This window comes from Arachis ipaensis, chromosome B6 (assembly GCF_059453495.1).
Source record: "Arachis ipaensis isolate K30076 ecotype BB chromosome B6, ASM5945349v1, whole genome shotgun sequence".
NCBI lineage: Eukaryota > Viridiplantae > Streptophyta > Magnoliopsida > Fabales > Fabaceae > Arachis > Arachis ipaensis.
Genome location: NC_142441.1, coordinates 80375047 through 80398635, shown reverse-complemented (window position 1 = coordinate 80398635; position 23589 = coordinate 80375047). Strand labels below are relative to the sequence as shown.

The 23589-nt window shown below is 37.2% G+C and overlaps 2 non-coding genes across 2 annotated transcripts; one reads left to right on the top strand and one right to left on the bottom strand.

The window, feature by feature from the left end:
• Positions 1-5084: 5084 nt before the first annotated feature.
• LOC148561486 (small nucleolar RNA R71) lies at positions 5085-5192 on the bottom strand. The gene has a single exon (XR_015887663.1). It is a non-coding gene; the product is annotated as a small nucleolar RNA R71 (small nucleolar RNA).
• A 15754-nt stretch (positions 5193-20946) lies between these two features.
• On the top strand, positions 20947-21054 carry LOC148561485 (small nucleolar RNA R71). The gene has a single exon (XR_015887796.1). It is a non-coding gene; the product is annotated as a small nucleolar RNA R71 (small nucleolar RNA).
• The last annotated feature ends 2535 nt before the right edge of the window (positions 21055-23589 follow it).

Sequence of the window (23589 nt, the reverse complement as noted above, 5' to 3'; positions counted from 1 at the left end):
GAAATTTATTGTTTATATGAGTGATTCTTGTTGAAATTTCGGTAAAAATTTGATGAAATTTGATGATATTTAACTATGAATTTGTGTTCGTAATGGCTGCTGGAATTTCAAACCCTAACCCTCAAATTGGGGTTGAATTTGTGTTGTATTCAAGGGGAAAATATGCAGCTTTAGTGGCTGCAATTTTATTTTGAATTATGGTAAAAATTGGTTGCCAAAAAGATTGAAAAATGGGTGAAAACAAAGAAAAAATCCGAAAAATTTACGAAGAACACGAAGAACATTTTGAGTGTGGTGAAGAACAATGAAGAGCACCTTTTTGATCCATAAAAGGGCAAGGAAGTAAATATTTTGGTGTTTGGGGGTTATTTTGTAATTTCGAAAAGTTAGGGTGGTTAAAGTAGAAATATTAAAAATTACCGGGGTAAAAAGTAAATTTTAAAGTTTAAAAGTTAAAGGTAAGGTAATTTTTGAAAATTTAATAATAAAATAATAAATAATAATAAAATATTAAATAATATTATTTAATTTAAAATAATATTTTAATAAAAATAATAAAATAATACGAAAAAGAGAGTTTTTCTTAAAAGTTTTAGAAAGACAACTTTAAGCTCAGAATCTCATAATTACCTTCAAAAAACACTTAGGGAGTGGTAATAACATATTAGTGAGGCAAAGACAAAGAAAAGATAAAAAGTTGAAGAAAAGATAAAAATCAAGGGAAAAGTCGGTAAAGTTTTAATGACAGAAACTAACAGAGACTAGTGAACGAACTAGGAGCAACATAGTTAGTTCTTGAGTTGCGCCTAGGGTTAGGTGATATATGAAAAGTTAAATTATTTTAGTATAGACTTAATGAACCTATACTTGGGACAGGCTAACCATTCATACCGAAATTTACATAAGCTTTAATTACATACATTAAACAGAGTAATCAGAGCAGAGTAAAGAGATACAGAGAAAAGAGTAATCAGAGCAGAGTGATGAGCGGATAATTTATACACTTTTTGGCATTATTTTTACATAGTTTTTAGTATGATTTTGTTAGTTTTTAGTATATTTTTATTATTTTTTAATAAAAAATCACATTTCTGGACTTTACTATGAGTTTGTGTGTTTTTCTGTGATTTCAGATATTTTCTGGCTGAAATTGAGGGACTTGAGCAAAAATCAGATTCAGAGGTTGAAGAAGGACTGCAAATGCTGCTGGATTCTGACCTCCCTGCACTCAAAGTGGATTTTCTAGAGCTACAGAACTTAAAATTGCACGCTTTGAATTGCGTTGGAAAGTAGAGATCCAGGGCTTTCCAGCAATATATAATATTCCATACTTTGCCCGAGTTTAGACGACACAAACTGGCGTTAAACGCCAGTTCCATGTTGCATTCTGGAGTTAAACGCCAGAAACAGGTTGCAATTTGGAGTTAAACGCCATAAACAGGTTACAAACTGGCGTTCAACTCCAAGAGAAGCCTCTACACGTTTAAAGCTCAATGCTCAGCCCAAGCACACACCATGTGGGCCCCAGAAGTGGATTTCTGCATCATTTACTCATTTCTGTAAACCCTAGTATCTAGTCTGATATAAATAGGACATTTTACTATTGTATTAGACATCTTTGATCAGTTTTATGCTATCTTAGACCTTTATGAGAGCTAGCCAATTGGCCATACCTGGACCTTGTTCTTATGTATTTTCAACGGTAGAGTTTCTACACACCATAGATTAAGGTGTGGAGCTCTGCTGTTCCTCATGAATTAATACAAAGTACTATTATTTTTCTATTCAATTCAAGCTTATTCCGATTCTAAGATATTCATTCGCACTTCAATATGAATGTGATGATCGTGACAGTCATCATCATTCCCAACCTATGAACGCGTGCCTGACAACCACTTCCGTTCTACCTTAGATTGAACGAATATGTCTAGGATTCCTTAATCAGAGTCTTCGTGGTATAAGTTAGAATCCATGGACGGCCATTCTTGAGATCCGGAAAGTCTAAACCTTGTCTGTGGTATTCCGAGTAGGATCTGGGAAGGGATGGCTGCGACGAGCTTCAAACTCGCGAGTGCTGGGCGTAGTGACAGACGAAAAAGGATCAATGGATCCTATTCCAGTATGATCGAGAACCGACAGATGATTAGCCATGCAGTGACAGAGCATTAGACCATTTTCACTGAGAGGATAGGATGTAGCCATTGATAACGGTGACGCCTAACATACAGCTTGCCATAGAAAGGAGTATGAATGATTGGATGAAGATAATAGGAAAGCAGAGGTTCAGGAGGAACAAGCATCTTCATACGCTTATCTGAAACTTTCACCAATGAATTACATAGGTATCTCTATCTTTAATTTATGTTTTATTTATATTTTAATTATATTTTAATTATCAAATATCCATAACCATATGAATCTGCCTGACTGAGATTTGCAAGATGATCATAGCTTGCTTCAAGCCGACAATCTCCGTGGGGTGGGATCGACCCTTACTCACGTAAGTTTATTACTTGGATGACCCAGTGCACTTGCTGGTTAGTTGTGCGAAGTTGTGACAAAGAACTAAGATTATGAACGTGCGTATTAAGTTTTTAGCACCGTTACCAAGGAATGAACCGTCACAATTTCTGCTCACCAAGTTTTTGGCGCCGTTGCCGGGGATTGTTCGAGTTTGGACAACTGACGGTTCATCTTGTTGCTCAGATTATGTAATTTTATTTTAATTTTAAGCTTTTTGTTTCGTTAATTTTATTTTCGAAAAATAAAACAAAAAAAATTTTTTTTTTGTAAATAAATATTTTAAAAAAAAAATTATTCTATGTTCTTCATATTTTTTAAGAATGAATTCTAGAGTTTTATGAAGCATGTTGAAGCCTGGCTGGCTGTATAGCCATGTCTAATTCATTTGGAACTGGGGCTTCCACTTATCAGCATAGAATGAAGTTGGATGAAGTATCAGCTTTTGTATGTCTGATTTGTATCTGCTAAAGCTTAGCTGGCCATTGGCCATGTCTAGTGTTTTGGACCGGAGGTTTCAATGAAAGCTTGGCTGGCTACTAAGCCATGTCTAATTCCTGGACTGGAGCTTTATACTAATATTGCAAGATTCCTGGAATTCCTATTAAAAATTTTGAAATCCTTATTTTTCTTTTTCCAATTAATTTTCGAAAAAAATTTAATAAAATCATAAAACCAAAAATAATTTTGGGTTTCTTGTGTGAGTCTTGTGCCAATTTTTAAGTTTGGTGTTAATTGTATGTTTTTATAATTTTCTTGCATTTTTCAAAAATTCATCATGCATTCTTCATGATCTTCAGGTTGTTCTTGATGAATCCTCTTGTTTGATCTTCATGTTTTCTTATTTTGCATCTTTTCTTGTTTTCCATATGCAATTTTAATTTGTTGGTGTCTAGTTATTGAAAATTTCTAAGTTTGGTGTCTTGCATGTTTTTCTTTTCTTAAAAATTTTCAAAAATAAGTTCTTGGTGTTCATCTTGACATTCAAAGTGTTCTTAGTGTTCATCTTGACATTCATAGTGTTCTTGCATGCATTGTGTGTTTTGATTCATAATTTTTATGTCTTGTGTCTTTTTTGTGTTTTTCTCTTTCTTCATTAAAAATCAAAAATAAAAAAAAATATCTTTCCCTTATTTTACTCATAATTTTTGAAAATTTGAGTTGACTTTTTCAAAACTTTTTAAAATTTAGTTGTTTCTTATGAGTCAGATCAAATTTTCAATTTAAAAATTCTATCTTTTTTTTCAAATCTTTTTCAAAAATCAAATCTTTTTCATTTTTCTTTTATGATTTTCGAAAATTTCAAATTGATTTTCAACATCTTTTTCTTATTTTTATTTCATATTTTCGAAATTAATGTTAACAATTAATGTGATTGATTCAAAATTTTTAAGTTTGTTACTTGCCTAGTAAGAAAGGTGCAGTCTTTAAACTCTAGAATAATACCTTTTTAGTTTCTTGTTAGTCAAGTAATCAACTTTGATTTCAAAAATCAAATCTTTTTAAATTTCTTTTTCAAATCTTTTTCAAAATAAATGTCAATTACATCTTTTTCAAAATCAATTTCAAAATCTTTTCCAACTTCTTTTCTAACTTCTTATCTTTCCAAAAATTGATTTTCAAATCTTTTTCCATCAACCACTTAATCTTTTGTTTGATTCTTATCTTTTTCAAAACTACCTAACTAACTCTCTCTCTCTAATTTTCGAAAATCCCTTCCCTGTTTTTCAAAATTCCTTTTTAAATTAACTAACTGTTTTTAATTTAATTTAATTTGATTCAATTTTCCTTTCTATTTTTCGAACTTTAATTTTTATTTTTATTTTAAATTCAATTTAAAAACAAAAATACTTTTATTTTAATTTATTTAATTTTCAAATTTCTCTTCTCCTCATCTCTTTCTAATTATTTATTCATCTACTAACACCCCTCTTTCACCCAAGAATTCGAACTCATTCCTCTCCCTTGTGTTTGGATTCTTATCTCTTCTTTCCTCCATTATTCTCTTCTTATACTTACATAAGGAATCTCTATACTGTGACATAGAGGATTCCTCTTCTTTTCTGTTTTCTTCTTTTTCATATGAGCAGGAACAAGGATAAGAACATTCTTATTGAAGCTGACCCTGAACCTAAAAGGACTCTGAAGAGGAAGCTAAGGGAAGCTAAAGCACAACTCTCTGGAGAAAATCTGACAGAAATTTTCGAAAAAGAAGGAGACATGGCCGAAAATAATAACAATGCAAGGAAGATGCTTGGTGACTTTACTGTACCTAATTCCAATTTACATGGAAGAAGCATCTCAATCCCTGCCATTGGAGCAAACAATTTTGAGCTGAAACCTCAACTAGTTTCTCTGATGCAACAGAATTGCAAGTTTTATGGACTTCCATCCGAAGACCCCTTTCGGTTGATCCCGAGGTTAACAGGCTTATGCTTTTCCCATTTGCTGTAAGAGACAGAGCTAGAATATGGTTGGACTCTCAACCTAAAGACAGCCTGAACTCTTGGGATAAGCTGGTCACGGTTTTCTTAGCCAAGTTCTTTCCTCCTCAAAAGCTTAGCAAGCTTAGAGTGGATGTTCAAACCTTCAGACAGAAGGAAGGTGATTCCCTCTATGAAGCTTGGGAGAGATACAAGGAACTGACCAAAAAGTGTTCTTCTGACATGCTTTCAGAATGGACCATCCTGGATATATTCTATGATGGTCTGTCTGAATTATCAAAGATGTCATTGGACCATTCTTCAGGTGGATCCATTCAGCTAAAGAAAACGCCTGCAGAAGCTCAAGAGCTCATTGACATGGTTGCAAATAACCAGTTCATGTACACTTCTGAAAGGAATCCTGTGAGTAATGAGACGCCTCAGAGGATGGGAGTTCTTGAAATTGATACTCTGCATGCCATACTGGCTCAGAATAAAATATTGACTCAGCAAGTCAATATGATCACTCAGAGTCTATATGGATTGAAGGAATCATCCAACAGTACTAAAGAGGCATCTTCTGAAGAAGAAGCTTATGATCCTGAAAACCCTGCAATAGCAGAGGTAAATTACATGGGTGAACCCTATGGAAACACCTAAAATCCCTCATGGAGAAATCATCCAAATTTCTCATGGAAGGATCAACAAAAGCCTCAACAAGGCTTTAATAATGGTGGAAGAAATAGGTTTAGCAATAGCAAGCCTTTTCCATCGTCCACTCAGCAACAGACAGAGAATTCGGAGCAGAATCCATCTAGCTTAGCAAATATAGTCTCTGATCTATCTAAGGTCACTGTAAGTTTCATGAATGAAACAAGGTCCTCCATTAGAAATTTGGAGGCACAAGTGGGCCAACTTAGTAAAAGAGTCACTAAAACTCCTCCTAGTACTCTCCCAAGCAATACAGAAGAAAATCCAAAGAGAGAGTGCAAGGCCATTGATTTAACCATCATGGCCGAACCCACAAGGGAGGAGGAGGATGTGAATCCTAGTGAGGAAGACCTCCTGGGACATCCAGTGACCAATAAGGAGTTTCCCTTCGAGGAACCAAAGGAATTTGAGGCTCAATTAGAGACCATAGAGATTCCATTGATCCTCCTTCTGCCCTTCATGAGCTCTGATGAGTATTCGTCCTCTGAAGAGGATGAAGAAATTACTAAAGAGCAAGTTGCTAAGTACCTTGGTGCAATCATGAAGCTGAATGCCAAATTATTTGGTGATGAGACTTGGGAAGATGAACCTCCCTTGCTCACCAATGAACTAAATGCATTGGATAGGCAGAAATTACCTCAAAAGAAACAGGATCCTGGTAAATTCTTAATACCCTGTACCATAGGCACCATGACCTTTGAGAAGGCTCTGTGTGACCTGAGATCAGGAATAAACTTAATGCCACTCTCTGTAATGGAAAAATTTGGGATCTTTGAGGTACAAGCTGCCAGAATCTCATTAGAGATGGCAGACAACTCAAGAAAACAGGCTTATGGACAAGTAGAGGAAGTGTTAATAAAGGTTGAAGGCCTTTACATCCCTACTGATTTCATAATCCTAGATACTGGGAAGGAAAAGGATGAATCCATCATCCTTGGAAGACCTTTCCTAGCCACAGCAAGAGCTGTGATTGATGTAGACAGAGGAGAACTAGTCCTTCAACTGAATGAGGACAACCTTGTGTTTAAAACTCAAGGATCTCTCTCTGTAACCATGGAAAGGAAGCATAAAAAACTTCTCTCACTACAGAGTCAACCAAAGTCCCCACATTCAAACTCTAAGTTTGGTGTTGGGAGGTCCCAACAATGCTCTGAACATCTGTGAGGCTCCATGAGAGCTCACTGTCAAGCTATTGACGTTAAAGAAGCGCTTATTGGGAGGCAACCCAATGTTATTAAATTATATCTATTTTATTTTCCTTGTGTAATTTCATGTTTTATTAGGTTGATGATCATGTGGAGTCGCAAAACTACTGAAAAATCAAAAACAGAATGAAAAACAGCATTAAAAATAGCACACCCTGGAGGAGAGCAGTCTGGCATTTAAATGCCAGAAACAAGCATCTGTCTGGTGTTTAATGGTAGAAACAAGCACCAAGCTGGCGTTTAACGCCAGAAACAAGCATCTGCCTGGCATTAAACGCCAGAAACAGGCTACATTTGGGAGTTTAACGCCAGAAACAAGCAGTAATCTGGCGTTAAACGCCAGGATTGCACAGCAAGGGCGTTTTACACGCCTAATTATAGCAGGGATGTTAAGTCCTTGACCCCACAAGATCTGTGGACCCCACAGGATCCCTCAGGATCTGTGGACCCCACAGGATCCCCACATCTTCTTCTCTCCTTTTCACACCGTTTCATAACTCTCTTCCCCAAATACCCTTCACCAATCACCTCAATCACTCTTTCCCATCACCTCTTCACCACTTACATCTATCCTCTCTTCCCCATAAACCCCACCTACCTCCAAAATTCAAACTCTTTTCCCTCCCAAACCCAACCCTAATGGCCGAACCCTAAATCCCATCCCACCCCTATATAAACCCCTCTTTCCTTCTTCATTTTCACACAACACAACCCTCTCTTCTTACCCTTGGCCGAATACACCTTCTCCCTCCATCTCCTCTATTCTTTTTCTTCTTCTCCTTCTTTCTTTCTTCTTTTTCTCGGGGACAAGCAAACATTTTAAGTTTGGTGTGGTAAAAGCATAGCTTTTTGCTTTTTCATAACCATTTATGGCACCTAAGGCTAGAGAAACCTCTAGAAAGAGGAAAGGGAAGGCAATTGCTTCCACCTCTGAGTCATGGGAGATGGAGAGATTCATCTCAAAGGTCTATCAAGACCACTTCTATGAAGTTGTGGCTAAGAAGAAAGTGATCCCTGAGGTTCCTTTCAAGCTCAAAAAGAATGAGTATCTGGAGATCCGACATGAGATCCGAAGAAGAGGTTGGGAAGTTCTCACCAACCCCATTCAACAAGTCGGGATCTTAATGGTCCAAGAGTTCTATGCAAACGCATGGATCACTAGAAATCATGATCAAAGTGTGAAACCGAATCCAAAGCATTGGCTCACCATGGTTCGGGGGAAATACTTAGACTTCAGTCCGGAAAATGTAAGGCTAGCGTTCAACTTGCCAATGATGGAAGAGAACGCACGCCCCTACAGAAGAAGGGTCAACTTTGATCAAAGGTTGGACCAAGTCCTCATAGACATATGTGAAGAAGGAGCTCAATGGAAAATTAACTCAAGAGGCAAGCCGGTTCAATTAAGAAGGCATGACCTCAAACCAGTGGCTAGGGGATGGCTAGAGTTCATTCAACGCTCAATCATTCCTACTAGTAACCGGTCTGAAGTTACTCTAGCCCGGGCCATCATGATCCATAGTATCATGATTGGAGAGGAGGTGGAAGTTCATGAGATTATACCTCAAGAACTTTACAAGGTGGCTGACAAGTCCTCCACTTGGGCAAGGTTAACCTTTCCCCACCTCATATGCCACCTCTGCAATTCGGCTGGAATTGACATAGAGGGAGACATCCTCATTGAAGAGGACAAGCCCATCACTAAGAAAAGGATGGAGCAAATAAGAGATCATGGACCTCAACAAGAGCATGAGGAAATTCCCCACCATGAAATCCCTGAGATGCCTCAAGGGATGCACCTTCCTCCACAAAACTATTGGGAGAAAATCAACACCTCCCTAAGAGAATTAAGTTCCAACATGGGACAACTAAGGGTGGAGTATCAAGAGCACTCCATCATCCTTCATGAGATTAGAGAAGATCAAAGAGCTATGAGGGAGGAGCAACAAAGGCAAGGAAGAGACATAGAGGAGCTCAAAAGCACCATTGGTTCTTCAAGAAGAGGAAGACGCCACCCTCACTAAGGTGGACTCATTCCTTAATCTCCTTGTCTATTTATTTTACTGTTTTTCATTTATTATGCTTTATGTTTATTTATGTTTGTGTCTTATTACATGATCACTAGTGTTTAAGCGTCAATGTCTTAAAGCTTTGAATGTCCTATGAATCCATCACCTTTCTTAAATGAAAAATGCTTTAATTACAAAAGAACAAGAAGTACATGGTTTTGAATTCATCCTTAAAACTAGTTTATTTATTTTGATGGGGTGACAATACTTTTTGTTTTCTGATTGAATGCTTGAACAGTGCATATGTCTTTTGAAATTGTTGTTTATAAATGTTAAATATGTTGGCTCTTGAAAGAATGATGAAAAAGGAGACATGTTATTTGATAATCTGAAAAATCATAAAAATGATTCTTGAAGCAAGAAAAAGCAGTGAATACAAAATCTTACAGAAAAAAAGAGAGAAAAAAGAAAATGGCGAAAAAAAAGAAGAGAAAAAGAAAAAGAAAAAGCAAGCAGAAAAAGCCAATAGCCCTTAAAACCAAAAGGCAAGGGTAAAAAGGATCCAAGGCTTTGAGCATCAGTGGATAGGAGGGTCTAAAGGAATAAATCCTGGCCTAAGCGGCTAAACCAAGCTGTCCCTAACCATGTGCTTGTGGCGTGAAGGTGTCAAGTAAAAACTTGAGTCTGAGCGGTTAAAGTCAAGGTCCAAAGCAAAAAGAAGAGTGTGTTTAAGAACCCTGGACACCTCTAATTGGGGACTCTAGCAAAGCTGAGTCACAATCTGAAAAGGTTCACCCAGTTATGTGTCTGTGGCATTTATGTATCCAGTGGTAATACTGGAAAACAAAGTGCTTAGGGCCACGGCCAAGACTCATAAAGTAGCTGTGTTCAAGAATCAACATACTGAACTAGGAGAATCAATAACACTATCTGAATTCTAAGTTCCTATAGATACCAATCATTCTAAACTTCAATGGATAAAGTATGATGCTAAAACTATTCAAGAGGCAAAAAGCTACAAGTCCCGCTCATCTGATTGGAGCTAAGTTTCATTGATATTTTGGAATTCATAGTATATTCTCTTCTTTTTACCCTTGCCTTTTGGTTTAAAGGGCTATTGGCTTTTTCTGCTTGCTTTTTCTTTCTCTTTTTTTTCTTCTTTTTTTTCGCATTTTTTTGGCATATCTGTATTTTTTCTGCAAGCTTTTCACTGCTTTTTCTTGCTTCAAGAACCAATTTTATGATTTTTCAGATTATCAAATAACATTTCTCCTTTTCCTATCATTCTTTCAAGAGCCAACAATTTTAACATTCATAAACAACAATATCAAAAATATGCGCTGTTCAAGCATTCATTCAGAAAAACAATAGTATTGCCACCACATCAAAATAATTAAACTGTTTTAAAATTTGAAATTCATGTACTTCTTTTTCTTTTTCAATTAAAAACATTTTTCATTTAAGAAAGGTGATGGATTCATTTTCATAGCTTCAAGGCATAGACACTAAGACACTAATGATCATGTAATAAAGACGCAGACATAGATAAACATAAAGCATAATTTTCAAAAAACAGATAAATAAAGAACAAGGAAATTAAAGAACGGGTCCACCTTAGTGATGGCGGCTAGTTCTTCCTCTTGAAGATCTTATGGAGTGCTTGAGCTCCTCAATGTCTCTTCCTTGCCTTTGTTGCTCCTCTCTCATGGTTCTTTGGTCTTCTCTAATTTCATGGAGGAGGATGGAATGCTCTTGGTGCTCCACCCTTAGTTGTCCCATTTTGGAACTTAATTCTCCCAAGGAGGTGTTGATTTGCTCCCAATAGTTTTGTGGAGGAAATTGCATCCCTTGAGGCATCTCAGGGATTTAATGATGAGGAAATTCCTCATGCTCTTGGTGAGGTTCTCTTATTTGCTCCATCCTTTTCTTAGTTATGGGCTTATCCTCATCAATGAGAATGTCTCCCTCTATGTCAATTCCAACCGAATTGCAAAGGTGACAAATGAGATAAGGGAAGGCAAACCTTGCCAAAGTAGAGGACTTGTCCGCCACCTTGTAGAGTTCTTGGGATATAACCTCATGAACTTCTACTTTCTCTCTAATCATGATGCTATAAATCATGATAGCCCGGTCTATAGTAACTTCAGACCGGTTGCTAGTGGGAATGATCGAGCGTTGGATGAACTCCAACCATCCCCTAGCCACGGGCTTGAGGTCATGCCTTCTTAGTTGAACTGGCTTCCCTCTTGAATCTCTCTTCCATTAGGCGCCCTCTTCACAGATGTCCATGAGGACTTGGTCCAACCTTTGATCAAACATGACCCTTCTAGTGTATGGGTGTGCATCTCCTTGCATCATGGGCAAGTTGAATGCCAACCTTACATTTTCCGGACTAAAATCTAAGTATTTCCCCCGAACCATTGTAAGCCAATTCTTAGGGTACAGGTTCATACTTTGATCATGGTTCTTGGTGATCCATGCATTGGCATAGAACTCTTGAACCATTAAGATCCCGACTTGTTGAATGGGATTAGTGAGAACTTCCCAACCTCTTCTTCGGATCTCATGTCGGATCTCCGGATATTCACCCTTTTTGAGCTTGAAAGGGACCTCGGGGATCACCTTCTTCTTGGCCACAACTTCACAGAAGTGGTCTTGATCCACCCTTGAGAGGAATCTCTCCATCTCCCATGACTCGAAGGTGGAAGCTTTTGCCTTCCCTTTCCACTTTCTAGAGATTTCTCCGGCCTTTGGTGCCATAAATGGTTTTGAAAAAACAAAAAGCTTTAGCTTTTACCACACCAAACTTAGAGGGTTTGCTCGTCCTCGAGCAAAAGAAGAAAGAAGAGAGTAGAAGAAGAAGAAATAGAGGGGATGGAGGGGGCTTTGTGTTTCGGCCAAGGGGGAGAAGTAGTGTTTAGGTTGTGTGAAAATGAAGGAGTGAAGATGGGTTTATATAGGAGTGGAGAGGGGGGGTATGGTTTGGCCATTATGGGTGGGTTTGTGAGGGAAAGTGGTTTGAATTTGAATGGTGAGGTAGGTGGGGTTTTATGATGGATGGATGTGGATTGGTAGGATTTGATAGGGTAGGATTTGATAGGTGAGGGGTTTTTGGGGAAGAGGTATTGAGGTGATTGGTGAATTGATGAAGAAGAGAGAGAGAGATGAGATAGGTGGGGATCCTGTGGGGTCCACAGATCCTGAGGTGTCAAGGATATCTCATCCCTGCACCAAGTGGCGTGCAAAAACGCCCCTTTCTACCAATCCTGGCATTAAACGCCAAGCTGCTGCCCATTTCTGGCGTTTAACGCCAGCTTCTTGCCCTTTTCTGGTGTTAAACGCCAGTCTGGTGCCCATTTCTGGCGTTAAACGCCCAGAATGGTGCCAGACTGGGCGTTTAACGTCCATTCTACTACCCTTACTAGCATTTAAACGCCAGTAAGTTTCTCCTCTAGGGTGTTCTGTTTTTAATACTATTTTTCCTTCTGTTTTTGCTTTTTCAATTGTTTTTGTGACTTCACATGATTATCAACCTACAGAAAACATAAAATAACAAAAGAAAACAGAAATTTAACAAAAATAATTAAAGATTGGGTTGCCTCCCAACAAGCGCTTCTTTAATATCAATAGCTTGACAGTGGCTCTCATGGAGCCTCACAGATGTTCAGAGCAATGTTGGAACCTCCCAACACCAAACTTAGAGTTTGAATGTGGGGGTTTTAACGACCCAACTTCCAGTACGTCATGATCGTACCGAAAGTAAGGCATTACCAACCTGCTTTCCTTTATTAACTATTTACTATTGAGCCTTTAGTTCAATATCGCGTTTTAGTTTTATAGAAAATTCCAGAAAAATTTTGTTTTTATTATTTAAAATCATATAGCAAACATCACCAAGTAATAATAATCACATAATTATTAGTAATAATATCTGTCATACAAAAGATTTCAAATAAAACTCAGATACAAATCCTATCCCTCTGTATAAAATAAAAATCTTAAGCAATAAGGGCGAGGGAACTCTATGAAAGCAAATTAACTCATACACTTAACTCATAAATATAGTCCAACAATCGTCCGCAGCTTCAAACTGAGTCTTCGAACCTGTGTCACTGAAAGGGTGGAAGATTTTGTGGTGAGAACAAACCACACGTTTTCAGTAGGGAATGGGAATGCCGTAAAAGTAATGATTAATATGCAAATAATTAACATACTCAAGGAAACTATATTTTTATCAAAACTTTTTGAAAATACTTTTGGTTTTACTTTAGCTAATTAACTACCTCCTTCAAAAATCTCTAAACTCAAAACAAATTCTAAATACGAAACTAGTCACATTAACCATCTATCAGTCACATAATTACTTCTCAATCAAAACGTCAATTCTCAATCACCTTCATATATTCATTAACCAATAGCACTAACAAGAGATTCAATTCAACATACAAACAAGTCATAGCAAGGCAAACAGCACAATCACAGGGAAGTACAACGAGCAAGCCCAATCAAATGCAAATGCACACACAAGGATGATGCATGGCTAGCCCTAGTGCAGGTAATGAGCTCATTTGTCAGTTACATACCCGCTCCCGACGTTACCCGGAGTCCTTTAACTAGGTAAGGCTTCCCTGTTGGCAATGCCCCTCGCAAGAGTCCTTTGACTTGTGAGGTAAACCACTGCAAGAGTCCTTTGACTTGCAGGGCGGCACTAGCAACCCACTGCAAGAGTCCTTTGACTTGCATGGCGGAGCTAGTTAACTTATATCTGCCCAACACACTCACTGTAAGAGTCCTATGACTTACAGGAGCATACACACACTCTCACTGTAAGAGTCCTTTGACTTACAGGAGTATATGCTAGTCGTGTGTTCTCGATACCTCTGTAAGAGTCCTCTAACTTACAGTATAGCATTATAGCTAAGTATCCCAGGAAAGCACTCTCAGTGGTCGTACCACCATCTATCTGACTGCCTTTACGCAGCAGATCATCACATAATCATTCTCATTATCATCATTCATTATCATTCTCATCATTCATCATCACTTTCACATTCTTATGCAGTACCTCTTTCTTTCTCTGTTCAATCATACTATACAAACTTTACATCTTTCACTTTTGCAATATTTTGGCTCAAGCCATTTCTCTTTACCATTCATTCATAAAAATCTCAATCATCAATTCAGTTCCTAATCTCTGCTATGGCAATCTTGAGTCAAGCCAACTTTAAAACTATCTTTCATTTTAGTTCTCTATCAAAGACTCAAGAAAATCATTTATTATTATTTTTTTAATTCATTAAACACTTTTCAAAACATAACCTTTCATTAGAAGTAATCAAATAAAACTTTCTCAAGTTTACCAACTTAACAAAGATTCAAAAATCATCTCTCTTACTATTCAAATTCAAATATTATTATTTCACCAAATTTCTAAAAAGGTAATCCTTTATTTCAAGCCCAAAACATAACTCTTTCTATATTGAATCAAATTCAAAACATAATTTCTTTCTTAAATAATTCAAGTTCGAAACATAAACCCTTCCTTGGTAATTCAAATTCAAAATATTATAATTCTTTTCTTAACTAAATAAAACCCAAATAATATAATTTTCCAAGTTCAAATCTTCTAAAATAACTTCTCAAATAAAATCTCAGATTTTATAAAATTTCGGCAGCACCTCCCCTAAAACTCGGACTTAGCCACCCTTACGGGTCTCCTCTTTCTCAACATCTTATCAAACCTTTCTCAATAATTATCACAGCAAATTCTCAATCAATCAGAAATTTAACAATCCGCAATAGTTAGCAATTCAGCCATAATCCGCAACTTTCACATACTCCATCAGTCCAATTCCATTCTTATCAATTCATAACTAATTTCCACATAATCCATCATTAACTTCTATTTCATCAATTCATCCTTTATTTTAACCAAAGGACTAACAGTTTTTCACTTTCCAAATACCCAACACACATTATCACCTAACTTAACCAAAATCTTAGCAATATTGACACCAAAATACCCAAAGTATGTGTTATTTACATAATTCCAGTTCTCTTATAATTTGTTCACCCAAAAATTCTGCTCCATATAGTTTCCAATTATCACAAGTTATCCTTATACTTTTTAGAGTTACTGATTTTATCTCTAAATTCAGATTTCATAAAAAAGTCAATTTAATAATCAAGATTCAATCTTTTAACAGTTCTCAAGCATAACCCTAATTAATCACGAATCAACATTAACAAGCATCAAAACCAATTCCAGCCAGTCACAAGTCAATTCCACAGCCATTTTGACATATCAAATTACTAAAATCTACAGCAAATGCTTGTTCTCAATAACCAAAATACAGCCACACAACTCAACTAATTCAATATAATCACATAGAATCAGAACTTTTCAACAATTCCATCAAAAACAGAAAAACCAATATCAATTACAGCTTTAAGTACTCACAACAATGCCCAAGAACATTCACAGCCATAACCTGAATTCAATACTCCTATTGAAACACTAAAACATCATCAAGCTTAATCCAAGTTTCACAACCTCAAACCAAGCTTATTTCTATCAATTAGTCTCTCATAACAACAAAACCAATTACATTCACAGCAATAATCCAACCTCAATTCATCAGTTATCCATACCACAGCTTTTCAATAATTAACTCGGCATATTTCAATTTAATAAACTATACTATATTAATCATTATTCACAACAGCATCTAAATTCATTCACAGCTCAGAATAATCACAACAACTAACTAATTTCAAATGCATTTCAAATCATTCATGTCAATTAAGAAATTCTTAACCATTGTTAGCCATTTGCACTTATCCAATAACTTTGTAGGCATTCTAAATTAAAAACGTTAAATTCCCTACCTCAGTGTCGCATTAACAACGGAATCAAACAAAACAGCAGCCTTGGTGATGTTTTTCCTATGAGTTCCCTTCCTCTAGCAATGACACAACAGTTCAGAACCTACGTAGCAGCATCAGAATTATCAAGGGCAGCTCCAACATTGGTTCCTAGCGACTCCAATGGTAGTATCCACGGTAGCAGAGACTCTGGTAACTACGAAAATCACAAGCAGAGGTAGAACAGAGCAAGAACAGCAACAGCGATCTTGAACCCAACAAACAGCAGTGATAGTGGCATTTTCTCAGATTCCAGAAACCCAGAAGCAAAAGCAGAACTGGCGAGCCTTTCCATTCGATCCTCCAGCAATGATGTCCAGCGATGTAGCAGCTCAAGGATGGTTGTGGCAGTGGCAACAGCATCAACGGCGGGATTGGAAGCAGCAGCGATGACTGGGTACATAACAGTGACGAGAACTCCTCTTCTGCGCGTTCTACTCGTCGGCGGCTCCAAGGCAGACCGGCAGCGATGGCGACGGCAACAATGAACGGCGACGAAGGCGGCTGGCTCCAGCGACGGTGACGGCTCTAAGGGAGACAACGAGCAAGGACAACGGTGGCTCCTTGGATGACGGCACATGCGACGGATCCAACGGCGGTGGGAACAGCCGAGGCGACAGCAACGCGGGCTCCACGGAGGTCACGGTGGCTGGACTTCTGATGGGATATTTTTGTGGAAAAACGAATTTCTCCAAAACACCCAAAACTAACCGGCAAGTGCACCGGGTCGCATCAAGTAATAATAACTCACGGGAGTGAGGTCCATCCCACAGGGATTGAAGGATTGAGCAATTTTAGTTTAGTGGTTGATTTAGTAAAGCGAATCAAGATTTGGTTGAGAGATTTGTGATTTGCAGAATTTAAATTGCATGAAATTAAAGAGAACTGAAATTTAAAGTGCTGAATCTTAAAGAGCAAGAAATTAAAGAGCAGAAGCTTAGAACGCAAGAAATGTAAATTGCAGAATCTTAGAGTGCAAGAAATGTAAATGGCTTGAATTGTAAAGGGAATTGGGAATTGGATTTGCAGAAATTAAACAAGGAAAAGTAAAATTCAACACACAGAAGAGTAGAAGATGGCTTGGATTGAACCGGATCTAAAACGGAAATGTAAATGAACATGAAAAAGCGTTAAACAGAGAAAGTAAAATGATAATTCAGATCTCAGGACCCAAGAGACTAGATAACCAAGTCTAGATCTCAATGCCTTCCTAGATCCAACAAGAGCAATTGCAAAGGAAATGTAAATTGCAGAGAAAGTAGATGAAAAAGCAAGTACAGAAATGGAAATTCAATTATGCAGTAAAATTAAACAGAGAGATCTCAGGATGAGATTGAAACAGAATTCCTTCAATTCTCCACCCAAGATCCGAAGCAAGAAAAGTAAAGAGTGCTCAAGCAAGAACAAGGAAGAAGAGAGATCAATTCTCCTCCCCAATTCTCTTGAATTCTAGAACAACAATGCCAAAATGTAAAAGTGAGCTCTCTACAAACTACCAAATCAAAACCGAAAAGAAAAGCTCTCTACTGCAAGTATTGAAAATTCTAAAAAGGAAGCTCTCTTAGAAACTTAAATCCTATGCTATTTATACACTTTCTTCAAATGGTCTTCAAGCCTTCAATTGGGCCTTTGCTCTTGATGGACTTGGGTTGATAGAGGCCTTGGTTGATTGCTCTTGGAGTTTGGAGAAGAACCGAATTGAACCGGGTTTGGAATCATGAAAGCTTGAGTAAAAGTTTGAGTAAAAGTTTGAGGCTAACTTTTACTCCAACTTTTCACATCAGCCACCCTTCTTTGCTGATACCAACGTTGGGGCAAAAGTTAGGGGTCAAACTTTTGTTCCAACATTGGCCTCCCCTTGCATACTCATGGCGCCAACGTTAGCCAAAAAGTTAGAGGCTAACGTTGGCGCAAACTTTTGCTCTCCAGGGTGTGTTGTTCATGCGCCAACGTTTGCCAAAAAGTTAGGGGCTAACGTTGGTGCAAACTTTTGCTCTCCAGGGTGTGTTTTTCATGCGCCAACGTTAGCCAAAAAGTTAGGGGCTAACGTTGGCGCAAACTTTTGCTCTCCAGGGTCTTGATTTGTGATGCCAAAAGTTAGCCAAAAAGTTTGAGGCTAACTTTTGCTCCAGCTTTTTGCCCAAAAGTTAGCCAAAAAGTTTGAGGCTAACTTTTGCTCCAACTTTTTGCCCAAAAGTTAGCCAAAAATTTTGAGGCTAACTTTTGGTCCAGCTTTTTGCTCCCTGGTTCATTTTCAATTAATCCAAAAGTTTGAGCTAAAGTTTGAGGCAAACTTTTGCTCAAACTTTTTGTCCTCTCTTCCTCCTAGCCATTCCTTCTTGCTTCAACCTTTCTCCAAGCTTTCTTCACCTATCATTAATCAACCAAACACATCAAAGCTATGCTCAAAATCATGAGATATTCATTCTTTCATAATATGTGACAATTTTAGCATAAAACCTCATGAAATTGCATTAATTCATACATGGTTGATTAAATCAAAGGAAGCATGAAAATCTACCCAATTGACTTGCTTATGGCTCAAGAAAGTGCATAATTCAGTTGAAAACAATAGAAAAAGGCTAGTGAAACTAGGCTAAGATGACTTGTCATCAACTTCGCAACGCTGCAACTCACGTGGATGGCGACGAGGGTGACGGTGAAGAACCCCCAGCGGCGGCTCTGGCGACTGAACGGTGGCTGCGTGGCAATGATGTCTCCCTCCTCTCCTTCCTTGGATCACACTCTGATTTCCTATTTCTCCCTGTCTGATTCCGTTTCTATGTTAGGTTTAGGAAGGGAGTGGGGGCTGCGGTCAGAAGCTGAGGAAAAGGAAAAATTAGGGTTAGGGTTTCTTAATTTAGGAATTTAGGGTTTTTGAGTTTGATTTGGGAATTAAGATTAGAAATTAGGATTTTATAAAAGAATATAGATAGATATGAATAGATATTTTGATAAAATTGGAGGGTAGGATAATTTTAAAATCAAATATACTCTATTAAAAATATTTAGGAACATTATTTATCAATATATTGCTAAGTTCAATCAATTATTTCTAATTTACATTATAAAATGAACAAGTTAATTATATTTTATAAAGTACAATTTAAATCCAAATATCAATTTTCTAGATTAAATCATACAAATCTCTATTATTTTTCTATCTCTGAAACTTTAATTTCAATTTATAAAATAATTAATTATAATAAAAATTGTACATAAATATTAATTGACTTAAACTTAAAGTATTTATAAATATCAATCTAATCATTTTTAATAAAATAATTTCTAGGAGTTCAAATTAATAACATAATTCATTTAAAATAGAATTTATTTAAATTAAATTATACAATTCTTTCTTATTTTTCAATTACCAAAATTATAATTTCAATCATACCAAATATCTAATAAAGATTATATAAAAATTCTAATTAATTTAATCACCTTTAGCAAAATAATTTTCTTAAAATAAATCACCAATAACTAATTATTTGATTTTCAAAAACTAGGGTTGTTACAGGGGTTCAACACCAAACTTAAAGTTTGGTTGTGGCCTCCCAACACCAAACTTAGAGTTTGACTGTGGGGCTCTCTTTGTCTCTGTATTGAGAGAAGCTCTTCATGCTTTCTCTCCATAGTTACAGAGGGATATCCTTGAGCTTTAAACACAAGGGAGTCTTTATTCACTTGAATGATCAATTCTCCTCTGTCAACATCAATCACAGCTTTTGCTGTGGCTAGGAAGGGTCTGCCAAGGATGATGGATTCATCCATACACTTCCCATTCTCTAGGATTATAAAGTCAGTAGGGATGTAGTGGCCTTCAACCTTTACCAAGACATCCTCTACAAGTCCATAAGCCTATTTCTTTGAATTGTCTGCCATCTCTAGTGAGATTCTAGCAGCTTGTACCTCAATGATCCATAGCTTCTCCATTACAAAGAGAGACATGAGGTTTATACTTGACGCTAGGTCACACAGAGCCTTCTCAAAGGTCATGGTGCCTATGGTACAAGGGATTGAGAATTTTCCAGGGTCTTGTCTCTTCAGAGGTAATTTCTGCCTAGTCAAGTCATCTAGTTCTTTGATGAGCAATGGAGGTTTATCCTCCCAAGTCTCATTAGCAAACAACCTGGCATTTAGCTTCATGATTGCTCCAAGGTACTTAGCAACTTGCTCTTCAGTAACATCTTCATCCTTTTCAGAGGAAGAATACTCATCAGAGCTCATGAATGGCAGAAGTAAATTCAATGGAATCTCTATGGTCTTCGTGTGAGCCTCAGATTCCCATGGTTCCTCATCAGGGAACTCCATGGAGGCCAGTGGACGTCCAGTGAGGTCTTTCTCAGTGGAGATCACTGCCTCTTCCTCCTCTACAGGTTCGGCCGTGTGGGTTGTGGTTATGGCCTTGCACTCTCTTTTTGGATTCTTTTCTGTATTGCTTGGGAGAGTACTAGGAAGGAGTTCAATAATTTTCTTACTCAGCTGACCCACTTGTGCCTCCAAATTTCTAATGGAGGACCTTGTTTCAGTCATGAAACTTTGAGTGGTTTTGATTAGATCAGAGACAATGGTTGCTAAGTTATAGTGGCTCTGCTTAGAATTCTCTGTCTGTTGCTGAGAAGATGATGGAAAAGGCTTGCTATTGCTAAACCTATTTCTTCCACCATTATTGTTGTTGAAACCTTGTTGAGGTCTCTGTTGATCCTTCCATGAGAGATTTGGATGATTTCTCCATGAAGGATTATAGGTGTTTCCATAGGGTTCTCCCATGTAATTCACCTCTTCCATTGCTGGGATCTCAAGATCATAAGCTTCTTCTTCAGAGGAAGCTTCCTTAGTACTGCCTGTTGCTGCTTGCATTCCAGACAGACTCTGAGAAATCATATTGACTTGTTAGGTCAATATTTTATTCTGAGCCAATATGGCATTTAGAGTATCAATCTCAAGAACTCCTTTCTTTTGAGTTGTCCCATTATTCACAGAATTCCTTTCAGAAGTGTACATGAATTGGTTATTTGCAACCATCTCAATGAGTTCCTGAGCTTCTGCAGGCGTCTTCTTCAGATGAAGAGATCCTTCAGCAGAGCTGTCCAATGACATGTTGGACAGTTCAGACAGACCATCATAGAAGATTCCTATGATACTCCATTCTGAAAGCATGTCAGAAGGGCACCTTCTGATCTATTGCTTGTATTTTTCCCAAGCTTCATAGAGGGATTCACCTTCCTTCTGTCTGAAGGTTTGGACTTCCACTCTAAGCTTACTCAATTTTTGAGGTGGAAAGAACTTTGCCAAGAAGGCATTAACTAGCTTTTCCCAAGAGTTTAGACTTTCTTTAGGTTGTGAGTCCAACCATGTCCTAGCTCTGTCTCTTACAGCAAAAGGGAAGAGCATAAGTCTGTAGACCTCAGGATCAACCCCATTGGTCTTGACAGTGTCACAGATTTGCAAGAATTTAGCTAAGAATTGATGAGGATCTTCCAATGGAAGTCCATGAAACTTGCAATTCTGTTGTATTAGAGAAACTAATTGAGGCTTAAGCTCAAAGTTGTTTGCTCCAACGGCAGGGATTGAGATGCTTCTCCCATAGAAGTCGGGAGTAGGTGCAGTAAAGTCACCAAGCACCTTCCTTGCATTATTGGCATTGTTGTTTTTGGTTGCCATGGCTTCTTCCTCCTTGAAGAGCTCTGTTAGGCCCTCTAGAGAGAGTTGTGCTTTAGCTTCTCTTAGCTTTCTCTTCAAGGTCCTTTCATGTTTAGGATCAGCTTTAACATGGTTGCCTTTGTCTTTGCTCTTGCTCATATGAAAGAGAAGAGAACAAGAAAGTATGAAATCCTCTATGTTACAGTATAGAGATTCCTTGAGGTGTCAGTGGAAAAGAAGAATAGAAGGAGATGGTAGATACAAGAGAATTCGAACTTATCAAGAAGGATAGAGTTCGAATTGCACCTTGAGGAGGAGTGTTAGTCCCTTAAATAGAAGGATGTGAGAAGAGGGGAAGAATTTTCGAAATTAAAGTAAAAGATTTTGAAATAATTAAAAGAAATTTTGAAAATTTGATTGATGATTTTTGAAAACAAAAATTGGGAAAGAAATTAAGTGATTTTGAAAAAGATTTTGAAATTAGAAATTAAAAAGATATGATTGAAAATTAATTTTGAAAAAGATGTGATTGAAAAGATATGATTGAGAAGATATGATTGAAAATTAAATTAAAAAAAAATTTTAAAATTAAAGTTGATTACTTGAGTAACAAGAAATTAAAAGATATGATTCTAAAATTTAAAATTTGATCCTTTCTTAATAGGCAAGTAACAACTTGAAAATTTTGAAGTAAATCATTAATTATAGCAAGGATTTTCGAAAATAATAATAATAAAACAAATTGAAAAGAAATTGATTTTGAAGAGATATGATTTGAAAAAGATTTGATTTTGAAAAATTATGAAAATTTGAAAAATATTTGAATTAAAAACAAAATCTTCCCTCTAGTGTCCTCATGGCGTTAAACGCCCAGAATGGCATCCATTCTGGCATTTAACACCCAAAATCCTACCCTTTTGGGCGTTTAACGCCCAGCCAGGTACCCTGGCTGACGTTTAAACGCCAGTTTTCCTTCTTCATTGGGCGTTTTGAACGCCCAGCTTTTTCTGTTTGATTCCTCTGCTGAATGTTCTAAATCTTCAATTCTCTGTATTATTGACTTGAAAAGACATAGTTTTGAAAATTTTTTTGAATTTTTCAATGATGAGAAACAATCAAAATACAACTAATCTTAGGAAACTCAAATCAAACAAACAATGCATTCAGGACACCAAACTTAAAAATTTTCATATAAGAGACACTAACAAATTGAGAATGCATATGAGAAACAACAAAACACACAAAACAAGAGAATTTAAAGATCAGAGCAATGAAATCATCAAGAACATCTTGAAGATTAATGAAGAACATAATGCATGTAATTTTTGAAAATTAGATGCATGCAATTGACACCAAACTTAAAACTAGACACTAGACTCAAACAAGAAACATAAAATATTTTTTATTTTTATGAAAGCTGGTGGTTCATCATTGTCCGATGAAAGACGTACTTTGAACCCATGTAGAATGTGATAACCTTATGCCAGTTCAATGCATCCATATTGATGAAGAACGAATAAACATCTTTGAATTGATCAAACACAGATCGAAGAGAAACAGTAATACTTTTATTAATTCATAAAACTCAACAAGGCTCCTCTCCTCAACCTAGGAGGTTTAGAAACTCATACTGAGGTAAAAACAATGGAAAAACAAAAATAATGCTGAATGGTGGTAAAAGTGTATGAATAACATGAATCTAATCCCTTAAATACTAAACAAATGACTACTAAGGTAAAACAGTCTATTTAGGGCTAAAATCAACTTCTGGGGCCCACTTACTGGGTGCTTGGGCTAAGCTTTGATGAGATCCAAGTGCTATGAGGCTCCTTGGGCATGGAATGCCAGCTATGGGGTCCTCTAGGCCTTTGGACTCTGGGCTCTGCTCTTTGGGCACTGGACACCTGGAAGGGGGTAGGAGGCTGGCGTTGGATGCTAGTTTTGGGCCTTCTAATCCGAAGCAAACTATGGACTATTATATATTTTTGAAAAGCTCTGGAAGTCAGATTTCTATAGCCATTGAGAGCGCTCCATCTGGACCTCTGTAGCTCCAGAAAAACTCTTCCGAATTCAGGCAGGTCAGATCTAGACAGCATCTGCAATGCTTCCTCTGTCTCTGAATCAGACTTCTGCTCCAGCTCCTCAATTTCAGCC